Below are 16911 nucleotides of genomic sequence, written 5' to 3'. Positions count from 1 at the left end.
AAACAAACTATGTAATAAAGAATAGACACCATTTTCAAAGCTATACTGCTTTTCCGTGCTTCCTTCTAAGTTTTCTTTTATTCTCTGCTGTGCACTTTTTATTTTTTTCTCCTTACCTGCTGACACTACCCTAGAGAAGTCTACCATTAGAGACTAATATGTGCATATATATGTATGTATGTAAAATCATATATACATATATGTATATAAAACCATACTGTATATACTTCTATTTATCAGTTCTTTCTCTGGGTGTGGATAGCATCTGGCTTCCTTCAAGACTACTTTCCCCAACTCCCAAGAACTAAAGCTTTCCCCTCCAAGATGACTTTCTACCTCCTTTACGTGTATCTGGTATGTACCAATTTTCTTCATGCGTCATCTCCCGCTTGGACTATAAGCCTCTTGAGGGCAGGGACCACTGTTTTTGCCTTTCTTTGTACCCTCAAAATTTAATATAGTGCCTGCTGTAAACACTTAATACATGCCTATTAACTGACTAATCTTATTAAACCCTCATATTTATGAAACACTTTATGTTTTACAAACCCTAAGAACCAAGTGAGACAAGCAGGACAGGTATTATTATCTCTATTCAATATATCCAGAAATTGGAGCACAGGATTTGTCCAAGGTAAGTTTCAGGGACACAGGATTAGAACTGAGGTGCCCTGACTCTAAAACCACAGCTTTCTCCTTTTCCTCATGCCTCCATATTCTGCCGTGTTCTGTTATCCAAGTAACAGCTTCCTCCCCATTCCCTCCTCCCTAATCCTGTCCTCTCATGGTTCCTTCTCGCCTCCTCTTTCCTCCCCTCTCTTCTCCTTCTCCCTTCTCCCCTTCCCTGCCCTCTCCCTCCTCTGGTTTTCTCTTCTACTTCTCCCCATTCTTCCCCTGCGCTCCCCTCTCCTTTCTCTTTTCTTTTTTCTTCTCCCCTCTCTTTTTACCCCTTCCTCTCTGTTAGGCTCCCCTTTCTATTTTCCCCTATCCTTTCCTCTCCTCTTCTCAGGAAGGGAGTAAAAATTCACTGAAACCAATTAAATTAATTCCATGATTCCAGCTTCTAAATGAGGGAAAAAGTGGGGGCTGGGAGAACTCTGATCCAGCCAGACCACCACCTGAGCTCCAAAGCCAAGCCAATGTGAAACTTTATGGAGGAATAAAAATGGTGATGTCCCATTAAAATATATAGGCCCAGCCGTGCGAGTGCACACGTGTCAGATATATGTTGTATGTGTGTGTTTCCACTGTTCCATGCAGAACCAGGCTGAAATGCTCTTGAGTCTGGAGACCAGCTAGACGGCTAGGAATCCAGGTCCTGAAAGAGAAGCAGTTAAATGCAATTCAAGATGCATTAACGGTGTACCAGCTACAAGTTAGAGGCTGCGGACAATATAAGAGGATTGTGAGCTAGGATTGAGGCCTGGAAATCATCTGCGTTCTTTATTTTACAAATGGGAAGCTGAAGCCCAGAGAGGTGAAATATCTACCCAAGGTCACAGAGGTAGTAACAGCAGCTAATATTTATATGGCATCTTAATGTTTTCAAAGCACTTTCTCTCCTCCCGTGAGGCTGTGTGGTACAGTGTTAAGTACAGAATGAGTGCTGGATCTGGAGACACAGGGACTAGGGTTCAAATCCTGGCTTTGCTACTTACTATTCCTGTGATTTCAGGTAAGCCACCTTTCTTCTCTTGGCCTCAGCTCCTCATCTGTAAAAGGACGGCATTAAACTAAATTACCTTTAATATCCCTTCCTGGTCTGAATTGATGACTCTTAGAATCAGCTTGTGAGATTGGTGCCATTATTATCCCCTTAAATTTTTTTTTCCAATTTCATGTAAAAACAATTTTTAACATTCACTTCTTAAAATTTTGAGCTGCATATTCTCTCCCTCTCTCATTCCCCTCCCGACCCCTTGAGATGGTAAGCAATTTGATATATGTTATACATGTGCAGTCTTGCAAAACATATTTCCATATTACTCATATTGCGAAAGAAAACATAGACCAAAAAAACAAAACCAAAAACCAAAAAAAAAGAAAGAAAGAAAGAAAGAAAAGTAAAAATAGTTTCCTTCAATCTGCATTCAGAATCCATCTTCTTTTTCTGGAGGTGGATAGCATTTTTCATCATGAGTCCTTCGGAATTATCTTGGTTCATTGTATTACTGAGAAGAGCTAAGTCATTCACAGCTGAACATCGTACAATGTTGCTGCTACTGTGTACAATGTTCTCCTGGTTCTGCTCGTTTCACATTGCATTAGTTCATGTAAGTTTTTCTGAAAGCATCCTGCTCATTCTTTTTATGGCACAATAGTATGCCATCACAATCACATACCACAACTTGTTTAGTCATTCTCCAATTAATGGACATCTCCTCAATTTCCAATTCCTTGCTATCACAAAAAGAGCTGCTACAAATATTTTTGTACAGATAGGTCCTTTTCTCTTTTTTGTTTTTATTTTTTACCTCTTTGCGATATACAACTAGTAGTGGTACTACTGGGTCAAAAAGTTTGCACAGTTTTATAACCCTTTGGGCATAGTTTCAAATTGCTCTCCAGAATGGTTGGATCAGTTCACAACCCCATCAACAATGCATTAATGTCCCAGTTTCCCTACATCCCCTTCAACATTTATCATTTTCCTTTTCTGTCATATTAGCCAATCTAACATGTGTGCGGTGATGCCTCAGAGCTTTTAAAATTTGCATTTCTCTCATTAATAGTGATTTAGAGCATTTTTTCACATGAGTATAGATATCTTTTATTACTTCATCTGAAAACTGCTTGTTCATATCCTTTGACCATTTATCAATTGGGGAATGACTTGTATTCTTATAAATTTGACTCCATTCTCCAAATATTTGAAAAATGAGGCCTTATCAGAAACACTTGCTATAAAATTTTTTGCCCTAGCTTTCTGCTTTCCTTCTAATCTTAGCTATATTGCTTTTGATTGTGTAAAATCTTTTCAATTTACTATAAACAAAATTATCCATTTTACGTCTCATAATGCTCTCTGTCTCTTGTTTGGTCATCAATTCTTCTTTTATCCATAGATGTGACAGGTAAACTATTACACACTTCCTTAATTTGCTGATAGTATCTAAAGCATGTACCCATATTGACTTTATCTTGGTAAGATGTGTGAGATGTTGGTCTAGACCTAGTTTCTGCCAAACTGTTTTTCAGTTTTCTCAGCAGTTTTGTTTTGTTTCATTTTATTTTTTCAAATAGAGAGTCCTGTTCCAAAAGCTTGGATCTTTGAATTTATCAAACACTAGATTACTAGGGTCACTTACTATTGTGTATTATGTACCTAATAATTCCACTGATCACCCCTCTATTTCTTAGCCAGTACCATATTGTTTTGATGATTGCCACTTTATAATACAGTTAGAGATCTGGTATGACTAGGCCACCTTCCTTCACTTTTTTTTTTCATTAACTCCTTTGATATTCTTGACCTTTTGTTCTTCCAGATGAATTTTGTTATTATTTTTTCTAGCTCCAAAAATATTTTTAGTAGTTTGATTGTTATGGAACTGAATAAATAAATTAATTTAGGTAGAATTGTCATTTTTTATTATATTGGTTCAGCCCACTCATGAGCAATTAATATTTTTCCAGTTGTTTAGATCTGACTTTATTTGTGTGAAAAGTATTTTGTAATTGTGTTCATATGGTTCCTGGGTTTATCTTAGCAAGTAGACTCCCAAGTATTTTCTACTCTCTATTGTTATTTTAAATGGAATTTCTCTTTTTATCTCTTGCTGTTGGACTTTGTTGGTAATATATAGAAATGCTGATGATTTATGTGGGTTTATTTTATATCCTGCAACTTTTCTAAAGTTGTTGATTGTTTCAACTGATTTTTGGTTGATTCTCTAGGATTCTCTAAGTATATCATCTGCAAAGAATAATAGCTTTATTTCCTCATTGCCTATTCTAATTTCTTCAATTTCTTTTTCTTCTCTTACTGCTATATCTAACATTTCTAGTACAATATTGAATAATAGTGGTGATAATGGGGATCCTCGCTTCATCCCTGATCTTATTGGGAAGACTTCTAGCTTATCCTCATTATAGATAATGCTTGTTGATGGTTTTCAGGGGTGGGGAACCTGTGGCCTCAAGGTCACATGCGGCACTCTAGATCCTCAAGTGCTGTATCCAGACTTTACAGAACAAATTCCCTTAATTTTGTTTGTTTAATTTGTTCCGTAAAACTTGGACTCAGTCAAAAAGCTGCACTCAAGGACCTAGAAGGCCATATATGGCCTCAAGGCCTCAGGTTCCCCACCCCTGGTTTAGACAGATACTATTTATCATTTTAAGGAAAGCTCCATTTATTCATATATTCTCTAGCATTTTTAATAGGAATGGGTGTTGTATTTTGTTAAAAGTTTTTTCTGCATCTATTAAGATAATCATGATTTCTGTTGCTTTTGTTATTGACATGTTCAATTATGCTGATAGTTTTCCTAATATTGAACCAGCCCTGCATTCCTAGTATAAATCCCACCTGGTCAGAGTGATGTATTGTTATAATCTTTTTGCTATTATTTTATTTACATTTTTCACATCAATATTCATTAGGGAAATTGGTCTATAGTGTTCTTTCTCTGTTTTCGCTCTTCCTGGTTTAGGTATCAGCACCATGTTTGTGTCAAAAACAGAATTTGGTAGGACTCTTCTTTGTCTATTTTCCCAAATAGTTTATATAGTATTAAAATTAATTGTTCTTTAAATGTTTGGTAGAATTCACTTACGAATCCATCTAGCCCTGGGGATTTTTTTCTTAGGAAGCTCATTGATGGCTTGTTCAATTTCTTTTTCTAAGATAGTGTTATTTAAATATCCTATTTCCTCTTCTGTTCATCTGAGCAATTTATATTTTTGTAAATATTCATCCATTTCACTTAGATTGCCAGATTTATTGGCACATAATTGGGCAAAATAGCTCTTAACTATTGCTTTAATTTTCTCTTCATTTGTGGTAAATTCACCCTTTTCATTTTTGATACTGGTAATTTGGTTTTCTTCTTTCTTTTTGTAATCAAATTAACCAAGTTTGTCTATTTTATTAGTTTTTTCATAAAACTAGCTCCTAGTTTTATTTATTAATTCAATGGTTTTCTTACTTTTAATTTTATTAATCTCTCCTTTGATCTTCAGGATTTCCAATTTGGTGTTTCATTGGGGATTTTTAATTGGTTCTTTTTCTAATTTTGTTTTGTTTTTTAGTCTCATGCCCAATTCATTGATCTGCTCTTTCTCTATTTTATTGGTGTAAGCATATAGAGATATAAAATTTCCTCTAAGTACTTCTTTGGCTGTATCCCATAAATTTTGTTATGTGGTCTAATTGTTGTCATTATCTTTAATGAAATTATTAATTGTTTCTATGATTTGTTCTTTGATACACTCATTCTTTAGGATTAGATTACTTAGTTTTCATTTAGCTTTTAATCTACATTCAGTTTCGCTGGGTAGGTTATTCTTACTTGTAATCCTAGCTCCTTTGCTCTGAAATGTCATGTTCCAAGACCTCCAATCCTTAAATGTAGAAGCTGCTAAATCCTATGTAATCCTGACTGTGGCTCCAGGATATTTGAATTATTTCTTTCCGGCTGCTTGCAGTATTTTCTCCTTGTCCTGGGAGTTTTCATTTTGGGATCTCTTTCAGGAAGTGATCAATGGGTTGTTTCAATTTCCATTTTTTCCTCTGTTTCTAGGATATCAGGATAGTTTTCCTTTATAATTTCTTGAAATATGATGTCTAGGCACTTTTTTATCATGGTTTTTCTGGTAGTGCAATAATTCTTAAATTATCTTTCCAGGATCTATTTTCCAGGCTAGTTGTTTTTACCAATGAGATATTTTACACTTTCTTCTATTTTTTTTCATTTTTAAAATTTTGTTTTATTGTTTCTTGATGTGTCATGGATTCATTGGGCCCAACTCTAATTTTTAAGGAATTATTTTCTTCAGTGAGCTTTTGTGTCTCCTTTTTCATTTGGTCAATTCTACTTTTTAAGAAGTAGTTTTCTTCAGTGAATTTTTGTATATCTTTTGCCATTTTTTGTGCTTCCTTTGTTTACCCCTTTTTGAAGATTCACTCTCATTTCTCTTCCTAATTTTTCTTCTACCTCTCTTATTTGATTTTTAAAATCCTTTTTCTGCTCTTCTAGGAGTTCTTTTTGGGTTTTACACAAATTCACATTTTTCTTTAAGTCTTCACATGTAGCTGCTTTGACATTGTTGTCCTTTTTTGAGTTTGTGTTTCACTCTTCCTTGTGAGTACTATAACTTTCTATGTTAAGGTTCATCTTTTGTTTTTTGCTCCTTTTCCTAGCCTATTACTTGACTTTTAATTTTAAGTTAAGGTTGAGTTCTGCTCCTGGGGGACGGCTTCTGATTTTTCATGCTACTGTTTTCAGAGCTGATTCTGGGTACCTGTAAGTTTTCAGTTCTTCCAAGGTGGTATGATCTAAGGAGAGATGTGGTCATTGCCTTCCTGACCTGTGCTCTGATTTGTAATCAACTACAAATGCCTTTTTCTTCCCTGGACCTATGACCAAGATCTCTGCTCCCCCTCTCCTATATCCCCACACTGTAGTATGCTAGTGGTCCTTCTCACCCTGGGACTGTGACCTGTGATCTGTGAACCAGATCTTGCACCCAGTGCCAGCAAAGTGTCCCTTCTGACACATTGTCTAGCCCTTTTATCACCTGTGGGCTGAGAGCTCCAGGAGTCACTGCTGCTGGTTCATTTGCCCCCAAGACCTCCTTCTGGCTTGCTTGGCCTGCCTGTGCTAGACTCCTCTGCACTCTTACCTTGGTGAGACAACCTTTCCTTTTGATCTTCTAAGTTGTCTTGGGCTGGAAAATTGTTTCACCCCATCCTTTTGCTGGTTCTGCCACTGCAGAATTCATTTTGAAGCATTATTTTAAAGTTGTTTGGAGGGGTAATGAGGAGAGCTCAGGGAGTTCCTACCTTACTTTCCCATCTTATCTGTGCCATCTTATGCCCCTTTTATAGATGAGGAAACTAAGGCTCAGAGAGATTGGATGACTTGCCTAAAGTTACATAGCCAGTAAGTGTCAGAGACTAGGTTCTAAGCCAGTTCCTCTTGATGCCAAGTCCAGCATGCTTTTCACTACACCCATCCTACTTACATAACTCTCCTTGGTCAAAATAAGAGTGGGAGTGAAGGAATTATTACTGATTTCTTATATGTCTAAGAGACTCAGATTTTTTTTTTTTAGCATAACTGTCTAGAGTCACCTTCCTCTTTACTCCAATCCTGGATCACTGACCAGAAAGCTGGGTCCTGGACAGCCTTTCTTTATATTATCCAATGACAAATGCTCTTTCATCTCTTTCTCTTTAGAGCAGTATAACAGATGCAGCCTGCACTAACTATAATGGGAGACAAAGTGATCTTCTGCTCTGCTCCCTGCCTTTGTGATTTGATGTGGGTTTGACCAAGAAGGCAGAGGGAAATAAAAGAGAGTTTATCATCTCTTGCATCTTGTGTACTGTTGATAGCCCCTGTTTTCTGGAACATCCTAAACTACCTTCTGAAAAAAGAGGAGGCAGAAATGGACTCAATGACTGCAAAGCTGTCTTCCAGATCTAAATCTAAGATTCTCTGCTCCTTTGATTCTATGTTCGTTATTGTTTCAGTAATGAATGTATAGGATACCTACTCAATTTTGAGTTCTAGACCTCTCTAAACATTCATTTCCTTATCTGTAAAATGGTGGTGATAATAATGCTGTCATTACCTACCTCACAGGATGCTCCTTCAAATTCAGTCCTTCAAAGATACGAGATTTCATCCATGTGAGTACTTCCTCTAGTGCTGATTACCACCTCTTACCTTCTGAGTCTAAGAAGATGGTCTTTGTGACTTGTTTTGGCAGAAACATTCATCATGTCTATTTTCTGCTTCTTAGCATTAGATTGTAAGCTCCTTAAGGGCAGGAACTGTATTTGTCTCTTTTTGTATTTCTAGAACATAGCACACTGCACATAATAAGCACTTAATAAATGTTTATTGATTGATTGGCAGACATATAAACTAGAGGCACAGAATGAGACATATTTTTTGACATAGATGTTGTACTGATTTACTTTGCTTGACTATACTTGTTTATTACAAAGGAGGGACAGAGGGTGGCTAGTGATAGTACTTGTTGTTCAGTCCTTTAAAAATTATTGATGTTTTCCAAGTACATACAAAAAAGAAAATTTAACCAAAAAAAAAGGTAAATGGAAAAATTTATCCCCCAGCCACCAACATTCTCCAAATTTTGAAGTGAATAGAGCACTGGGCCTTAAGTCAGCAAGACCTGAATTAAAATTTCAACTCAGACTAGCTGGGTAAACCCGGGCAAGTTGTATATGCTCTATATGCCTCACTTTTCTCAGCTATAAAATAAGAATAATAATAGCACCTCCCTCCCAGGGTTGTAAGGATCAAATAAGATCAATTTGTAAGTCACTTAGTACCCTGCCACATAGTAGGTGCTTAATAAACGTTTGTTTTCTTCCTTCCTTAGTTTCCTTCCTCCTTTCCTTGGTTTCCTTCCTTCCTTCCTTAGTTTCCTTCCTCCTTTCCTTGGTTTCCTTCCTTCCTTCTTTCCTTCCTTCTTTTTTCTTCCTTCCTTCCTCCTTCTTTCCTTCCTTTCCTTCCTTCCTTCCTTCCTTGACTCATCCAGGGACACACAATCTGTCTCCAAACCCATACTTGAAAGCTTTCTAACTTAGGAAGATCAACTAGAGTTTTTTTTCTGCCAGCATGGCCCATAGGAACCCAGGTTTACCTCCGCACAATGACAATGGAGTAGTGATTTTTGACACATAAAGTGCTAAATACATGTGACTTATTCTTATTTATCATAATGGATGGATTCTGTCTTTCTCAAAGAAAGAAAATGCTTCAGACAGCAGCTGCCTTGTTTCTCTCCACAGTTCTCCCCTTTCCAATACTCTTCCAATTTTCCTGATTTCATTAGTGAGAACGGCCTCAATGAGGTGCTAATAGACTTGAACACCTCTCTTTTACATCTGCAATTCACCCTCCCTTTAACAAGCAAATTGTGCCCAGCCTCAGAGAAGTCTCCAGACAGAGGCACCAGCAGCCAGAGAGGCAGGGGTGTGGCTCCATCAGTCAGTGAAGGCAAGAGATTTTGAATTCACAAATCAGAAGGTTTTCCTCTATTTCATTATTTTCTCAGCCTCTGAAAATTAATAATTCATCTATGATAACTCTCTACTAACCAGAACATTTTAACAATGATTAATACTAACCATTGAGTTGACAAAGGTAGTAATGGCATGGTGAATAAAGTTTTGGACTTGGATTCAGGAAGCCCTGGGTTCAAATCTCCCATTTCAGACAGTGACTAACTGTGTGACTCTGGGCAAGTCATTGAATCTCTTTATGCCTCTGTTTCATCGATTGTAAAATGAGAGGGTTAGGTTCAACAGCCTTTAAGGTCCCTTCCAGCTTTAAATCTAAGATATTATGACCCTGTAAGTCATTTTTCCTCCCTGTGTTTCATGCAACTTGAACAATTGTTGACCTGCATTGGTTGTCCCCTACATGGGTAATTAGAATGGTAGACCTCAGGAAGCTCCTCCTTGTTTTACAGATGAGGAAACTGAGACCCAAGGAAGTGACTCGACATATCCGGTGTTCTACAACCAGCTGTCCTGAATAACAGATTACTTGTATTCAATTTTGTTTTGTACCAAACAGTTTGAAGAGGTTTGATGGGGAAGGAGGTGGAATCTATTGGTTCAAATGAGGTTTTTGGATTCTCTGCAGATGTCAGTTTTCCGTGCTCTCCCTGTCTCTTTGACCATGGAAAATTCTAAGAACAGACTCCTCTCTGAGCCCTTCATTTCTTCCTTGAAGGTGCTGCCTAGCCTCTAACTTGGATTCCCCCCTTTTATCCCCCTGTTCCTCCCCTTCTTCAGACACACACACACACACACACACACACACACACACGGTCTAGAAACTGAGACTGGAAGCTAAAGATGTCTGAGGGGGAATAACACAATTCTGTCCCCTTGGGGTGGGTGGGTGTCTGACTGACTGCATCTGGCAAAAACCAAAGCAGTTATAAATCGACAGTGGAAATTACCAAGTTATTTAGCAGTTTTGGCTTTTAAAATAAAATAAGCCATTATAAATGAATGGTCTGATGATTTTTAACTTTAAAAAAATGCATCAGGGACAAATGCCAACATCCTCCTCTACTCTTCCCCCTACACACACACACACACACACACACACACCCACCCTGTTCCCAGTGCCTGCCTTATACTGGCAGTCTAAGAGAAGTAGTCGAAGAATGACAGAGAGGGTTTGTCATTTACTTGTTGGGTGGGTTTTTTTTTTCATGTTCTGAGAGAAAAATTCTCTGCTACAGAGTTGGGACTTGGTATTAGAGCTAAGCAGTTGGAATTCCCTAAGGGGATAAGACTTATAACCCCCTGAAAATCAGGATTACAACAAGGAGCAATCTGACAGACCCTTCACCACTGGGGCACCAATGGCGCCACTCTGGTTTTATGGGATCTGATGTGGTTTTCAATGTTCGTTTACTTTATATTTTCTTCCACAAAAGGAAGGATTATTAAAAAATCAAAATAGTCATCCATCAGAAATAGGAATGGCAGGCATCAATTTTCTCTCAGTCGGAGAGAGAGAGATTGTTATTTCATAATTGTCTGTTTCTAATAAACAGATTTAGAAAACATCAAAATAATACATTTTAGTCAACTCGAGTTGACTAAAGTTTAGAAACAAAATTTTAGGGTATATACTTTTAAAAATATCCCCCCCTTCAATTCTCACGATTAGAAATGTTTATATGATTTCTTTAAAACATATTAATGGAAATGTGAATCAGTGGGTATGTATAAGTGTATTTATGTGTATGGGTGTATGTGTAGATGTAGACATAGTAACTAAATGGTGTAATGCAATGGTTCCAAAGTGTGGTTTCAGAACCCAAAATCCTTTCAGAAGGGTCTGTGAGGACAAAACTTTTTTCATAATAATATTAAGACATTTGAATTTCTAATACAGTAAATATTGACAGTTATTGCCCACATAAGCAAAAGCTTTTTGGGGTCCTCAATAATTTTTAAGTGTGAAGCAGTCCTGAGACCAAAAAGTTTGAGAACTGCTTGTGTGGTGGTTGGAGTGCTGGATTTGGAGTCAGGAAGACCTGAGTATTAATCTTGCTTTCAGTTCATAACTGTGTGACCCTGGGCAAGTCACCTAAACTCTCTCAGCTTTTATTTCCTTACCTATAAAATAGGAATAACAATAGCACCTATTTCACCAGGGTTGTTGAAAGTACTAAATGAGATAATATACCTAACTTGTTGTTGTTCAGTCATGTCTGACTCTCCAGGATCCCATTTGGGGTTTTCTTGGCAAAGATACTGGAGTGGTTTGCCATTTCTTTCTCCTGCTCATTTTGCAAAGGAGGAAATTGAGGCAAACAGCCTTAAGTGAGTGGACCAGAGTCACAAATCTGGTAAGTATCTGAGACTGAATTTGAACTCAGGTCTTCCCGATTCCAGGCCTGATGCTCTATCCATTGATAATACGTTACTTCATATTTCACAGGACAAAGGACTGAGAACCAAACGGGACCTCAGAGGCCATCTAGACACAAATCCCTCATTTTACAAATATTGTGTATTACATATTACAGAACATATGCACACATATACATATAATATATACATGTTATTTCTATACATATACGTACATATGCATATGTGTATGTGTGTGTGTGTCTCTCTCTCTATATATATATACATGTGTATATATTAATGTTAACTGCCATTATTGCTGTTGTTGTTATAACTATTATTACAAACTAGACTATCGACACCCCAGCTGGAATTAGTAGGGGTACTCACTCTCCCACCCTTTAATACCTTTGTTTCCTTCTTTCTCAGTGCCTGCGTTGTGTACTTTCTCTGAGTAAGGAAGGGGGGAGACTGTGAGCTCCATGAAAGAGCAAAGATAGTTTTATGCCTTTCCTTGTATCCCTAGCCCTTAGCACAATAGTAGGCGCTTAATAAATGCCTGTTGACTATTAGAGATAGTCATGCAGAGGCCAGGTCTCAGCCGGTACTAAGAGACGAAGAGGCTACCGCAGCAGTTTGAACAACATCCCATCCTCAGACTGGGCAGCCAAGAACACCAGCCTCCCTTCCTGCAGCACACACAACCCTCCCCTCACCCTCCCCTCACTCCCCCCCCACCCCCGCAGCCCCCTTTCCTCAAGGGCCAAGAGGGAATCAGGGCTCTCAGTAACTTCTCTCCGGGTCCCACTTCTGGAAATCCCTCTAACTTATTTATATTGTTTCTTGAGCTTCCTGCGCCTGAGTCATAGGGAGCTCTGGGTGGTCTGAGGGAAACCATGAGAGCAGTTTTACAACTAGGGCACCATTAAGGGGGGGAGGTGTGAAAGGGGGTGAGGGCAAGGAGAGAGGGGTGTGGGGAAGAAATGAAGATGAGTTCTAGCTCTACCACTGACAACTTGCAACGTCTTGGACAAGTCATTTCCACACTCACCTCCAGTACCGTCATCTCTGAAATGAGAGGTTTGGATCAAGTTGACTTACGGATCTTTTTGGCCTTTATGTTCCAAACATCTAAGAATCCATGCTTTTCAGTATTGTGCAATGATCAACCATGATTGACTTAGCTCTTCTCAGCAATACAATAATCCAAGACAATTCCAAAAGACTCATGATGGAAAATGTTATCCACATCCCGAGAAAGAGCTATGGAGTCTGAGTGCTGATCCAAGCATACTATTTTCACTTTCCTTCTATTGTGTGTTTTTTTCTTTTACAAACTGTAATTTTTTTTGTGCGAACTGTTTCTTCTTTTACAACATGACTAATATGGAAATAGGCTTTACAAGATTGCACATATATAACCTATATCAAATTGTTTATTATCTCAGGGAGGAGGGAGGGAGAAAATTTGGAACTCAAAATTTTCCAAAATATGAATGTTAAAAATTGTCTTTACATGTAATTGGACAAAACAAAATACTATTAAAAACAGACAAAAACTAAAACAAAAGAAGAGTCTACACTTTTCTAATGGGACTGGTTTCCCCAAGGGTAGAAAATGGAGTTTGTTTCTAAGCAGGTGTGTTTCTAGGCTGTGAGTATATTAAAAGTTCAAATCACTGACTCACATACAAAGACAATTAGAGTTGGATATGATCTAAGGAGAGAGAGGGGCACAGTAGAAAGACTGTTGAACAGGACTTGAGTTCAAATTCCCACTCTGCTCCTTAATACCCAAATGATATTAGGCAAATCATTTAGCCACATAGACCTCAGTTTCCTCATTTGCAAAACAAAGGGGATAGTATTAATGACTTCTAAGTTCCCTTCCAATTTTAAAGCTATGGACTTTCTCTATGTTCAGACTATGGTAAGAGCTGACCCAGTTCTAGATTTCTACTGGGTTTGCTGACAACACAATATGTCAAAAACCTCAGAGGAACCACCAAAAGGAATTTTTAGGGGACCAAAAAAACCTGATACATGAACTCAACAAGAGCTTTTAAAGATGGTTTGTAGGGGCAGCTAGGTGGCACAGTAGACAGAGCACTGGCCCTGGAACCTGAGTTCAGATCTGGTCTTAAAAGATACTTACTAGTGGGTGAGTCATTTAACCCTAACTTCTCTACTCCCACTCCCAATTCCCCCAAAAGAGAGATGGTTTGTCAACATCTAGAAAGGAAAATAGCCAGCACAAAGAACTAGCTAGCATGGCTTTGTCAAGAACACAACACAAATTTGTTGGGTGGGGGCAGTATAGGTGGTGGGGGGAGGAGGTTGTGATACTGAAGGGGGGAAAAAAAGAGAAGAAAGGAAAGCGAAGAACATCAATGAAACATTTAAAATCTACACTAAGGAGACCAGAGGGAGTTTCATAGCCGGGCAGTACAGGGCAATGGAGGTATTACCATATTGAATTGAATGTATATATGGATAAGCTATATGAAGCAGATTCAAAGTTTCATGTAGAGTTCTCATTTTCTGATCCTACGTGTATGGAATTGTTCATATCTGTTGATGATTTCTGGCACTCTATTTTTTTTAAGAAAGATTAAAAAGAAAAAAAAAGTAGAAATAGCAGTGGATTTTAGAACTTCAAAAGAGATTAAGCCATTTCCTTTTTTGACAAGGTTACTAGACTTGCAGATCATGGTAACATATAGCCACTGAATACCTGAATTTCAGTAAAGCGTTTGACAGTCTTTATTGCTAAACTTTCAGAGACGAAGAAAGGAATTGTTTCCCTTTTTGGTCCTTGTACCCAGCACAGTGCCTGGAACAGAGTAAGTGCTTAACGAATCCTGGGTTGATTGATAGGTGATAGAACAGCCAGCTGTATTTGGAACTGGCTGAACGACTAGGCTCAAAAGAGAAGTCACTGTTGTTCAGTCTTTTCCAGTTATGTCTGACTCTTCATGACTCCCTCTGGGGTTTTCTTGGCAAAGATACTGGAGTGGTTTGCCATTTTCTTCTCCAGCTCCTTTTGCAGATGAGGAACTGAGGCAAACATGGTTAAGAGACTCGCCCAGGATCACACAGCTAATATCTGAGGTCACATTTGAACTCAGGTCTTCCTTAGTCCAGGCCTGGCGCTCTATCCTCTGTACCACTTACTTGCCTAAAGAGTAGTCATTAAAGGATAAAGATCAACTTTGAAGGATATCTTTAGTGGCATGCCCCAGGGATCTGTTCATCAGCTGATTCTATTACATATTTTTATCAATGAACTGGATGAAGGCATAAAATGTGTAAATGTCACAAAACTAACACATTAAATAACAATCAGGATTCAAAAAGATCTTGATGGCCTAGATATTAGGCAAACTGTGAACAAACTATGGCTCACAAGCCAAATCTGGCCCACCACTTATTTTTGTATAGCTCAGTGAGCTAAGAATGATTTCATGTTTTAAAATAAAGCTTTATTATATTTTAAAATGTAAAAATCATCCTTAGCCCATAGGCCATAGTTCGCCCATGCCTGGCCCTAGACCAATAGCCACAATATAATTAAAAATGAAATTTAATGGTGATAGATGTAAAGTGCCACAGTTGGGTTCAAAAAATCAAGTGTATGGGATAGGGGACATATGGCTAACTAAGGGTTCATATGAAAAATAACTGAAGATTTTAGCAAACTACAAGTTCAATATGAATCAACTGTGTGGTATGGCTACAAAAAAAAAAGATAATGTCATCTTGGGCTATATTAAGGGAAGCACAGTCTGGGACAAGGGGTGTGACTGTCCTCTTATGTAGCCAGACCACATCTAAAGTACAAGCACATGAGAGCGTTAGTTTCTGGTCACCTCGTTTTAGGAAGAGCACTGACAAACTGGAGTGTCCAGAAGAGAGCAGTCTGGATGATGGGCAGCTCGAAGTTCAGCTGAAGATATTTAGTCTGAAAAGACTTAAGGGAAAAATGATAGCTGTCAAGTATGACATGTTCTCTCTGACCACAAACAGCAGAGCCATTGGTTAGAAGTTGGAGAGATTTTGGGTTGATATAGGCAGAAATCTTCCTAATAATTAGCATGTCTTTAAGTGGGATGGATTGTCTTGGAAAGGCTATTAGCTCAATAGCACCACCACCAGTAGAGGTCTTCCATTAAAATCGAAATGTTGACTTGTCAGCTGCGAAGAGGGGATTCTTGTTCAGGGTTGAAGGACCTCTGAGCTCCCTCCTAATTCTGAAATCCTGTGACTTTTGTGATCAAGACAGTATAACTCAATCTCTAGAGCAGGAAGGGACGATAGAAATCAATCATTCCAATCCCTCCATTTTACCAACGAGGAAATGGACCAGAGAGATCTGTAGCCTATACATAGTTTTAGTGGAGGAACTGGAAAGATACACAGTCTGTTGATACCAGTATCTCCAATATCTCTGCTGGTCTTTCACACAGAAGATTCTTTGAAAAGGAAAGGCATTTTATCCAGGAGGGGCCTATATCATCCAAGAGTGAGTACTTAGGACAAGGACAATTTTCCAGTTCAAGAAAACAATTACCCAAATTCACAAAACTCTTTTGTTTTACGTATATATATATATATATATATATATATATATACACACACACACACACACACACACACATATATACACACACATATGCACATATACATACACAGTACACACATATACATATATGCCTATATACCTCATATATATGCATATACATGTGTGTACATGTATATATGTATGTACGTTTACATGTATATATACATGTAAAAAACAGCTAACACATATAGCGCCTACTATGTTCCAGGCACTGGGCTAAGCACCTTACAAGTATTATCTCATTTGATCCTCACAACAACCCTGGCAGGTAGGTGCTATTATTATCCCCCTTTTACTGATGAGGAGACTAAGGCAAACAGAGGCTAAGTGACTTGCCCAGGGGTCATGCAGCTAGTGTCTGAGAGCAGATTTGAATTCAGGTGTTCAGATTACAGGCAGTATTCTATCCACTGAGCCATGTAATACATATACACCGCCATATACATACATGTATATATACATACATGTATATGTACACCATACATATATATGTAAATGTATGCTCTATGTACAATATATTTGATTTCCCCCACCCTCTTGTTTATCCATTCTTTCTTTCCTTCCTCGATAAAGGATGAATTTGGATTTCCAAAGCTTGTTTCCAAAGCTTGGGACATTAAAAACTGAAAAAAGTAGCAAATTTGAGTGGGAAGGGTATACACCTTCAGCAGACTGAGGCAACAACAAAAATCTAGATCCATTCTTCCAACTC

The sequence above is a fragment of the Vombatus ursinus genome, unplaced genomic scaffold (genome assembly GCF_900497805.2).
Source record: "Vombatus ursinus unplaced genomic scaffold, bare-nosed wombat genome assembly UNPS02009205.1, whole genome shotgun sequence".
NCBI classification, from domain to species: domain Eukaryota; kingdom Metazoa; phylum Chordata; class Mammalia; order Diprotodontia; family Vombatidae; genus Vombatus; species Vombatus ursinus.
This window is presented reverse-complemented; position numbering follows the sequence as displayed.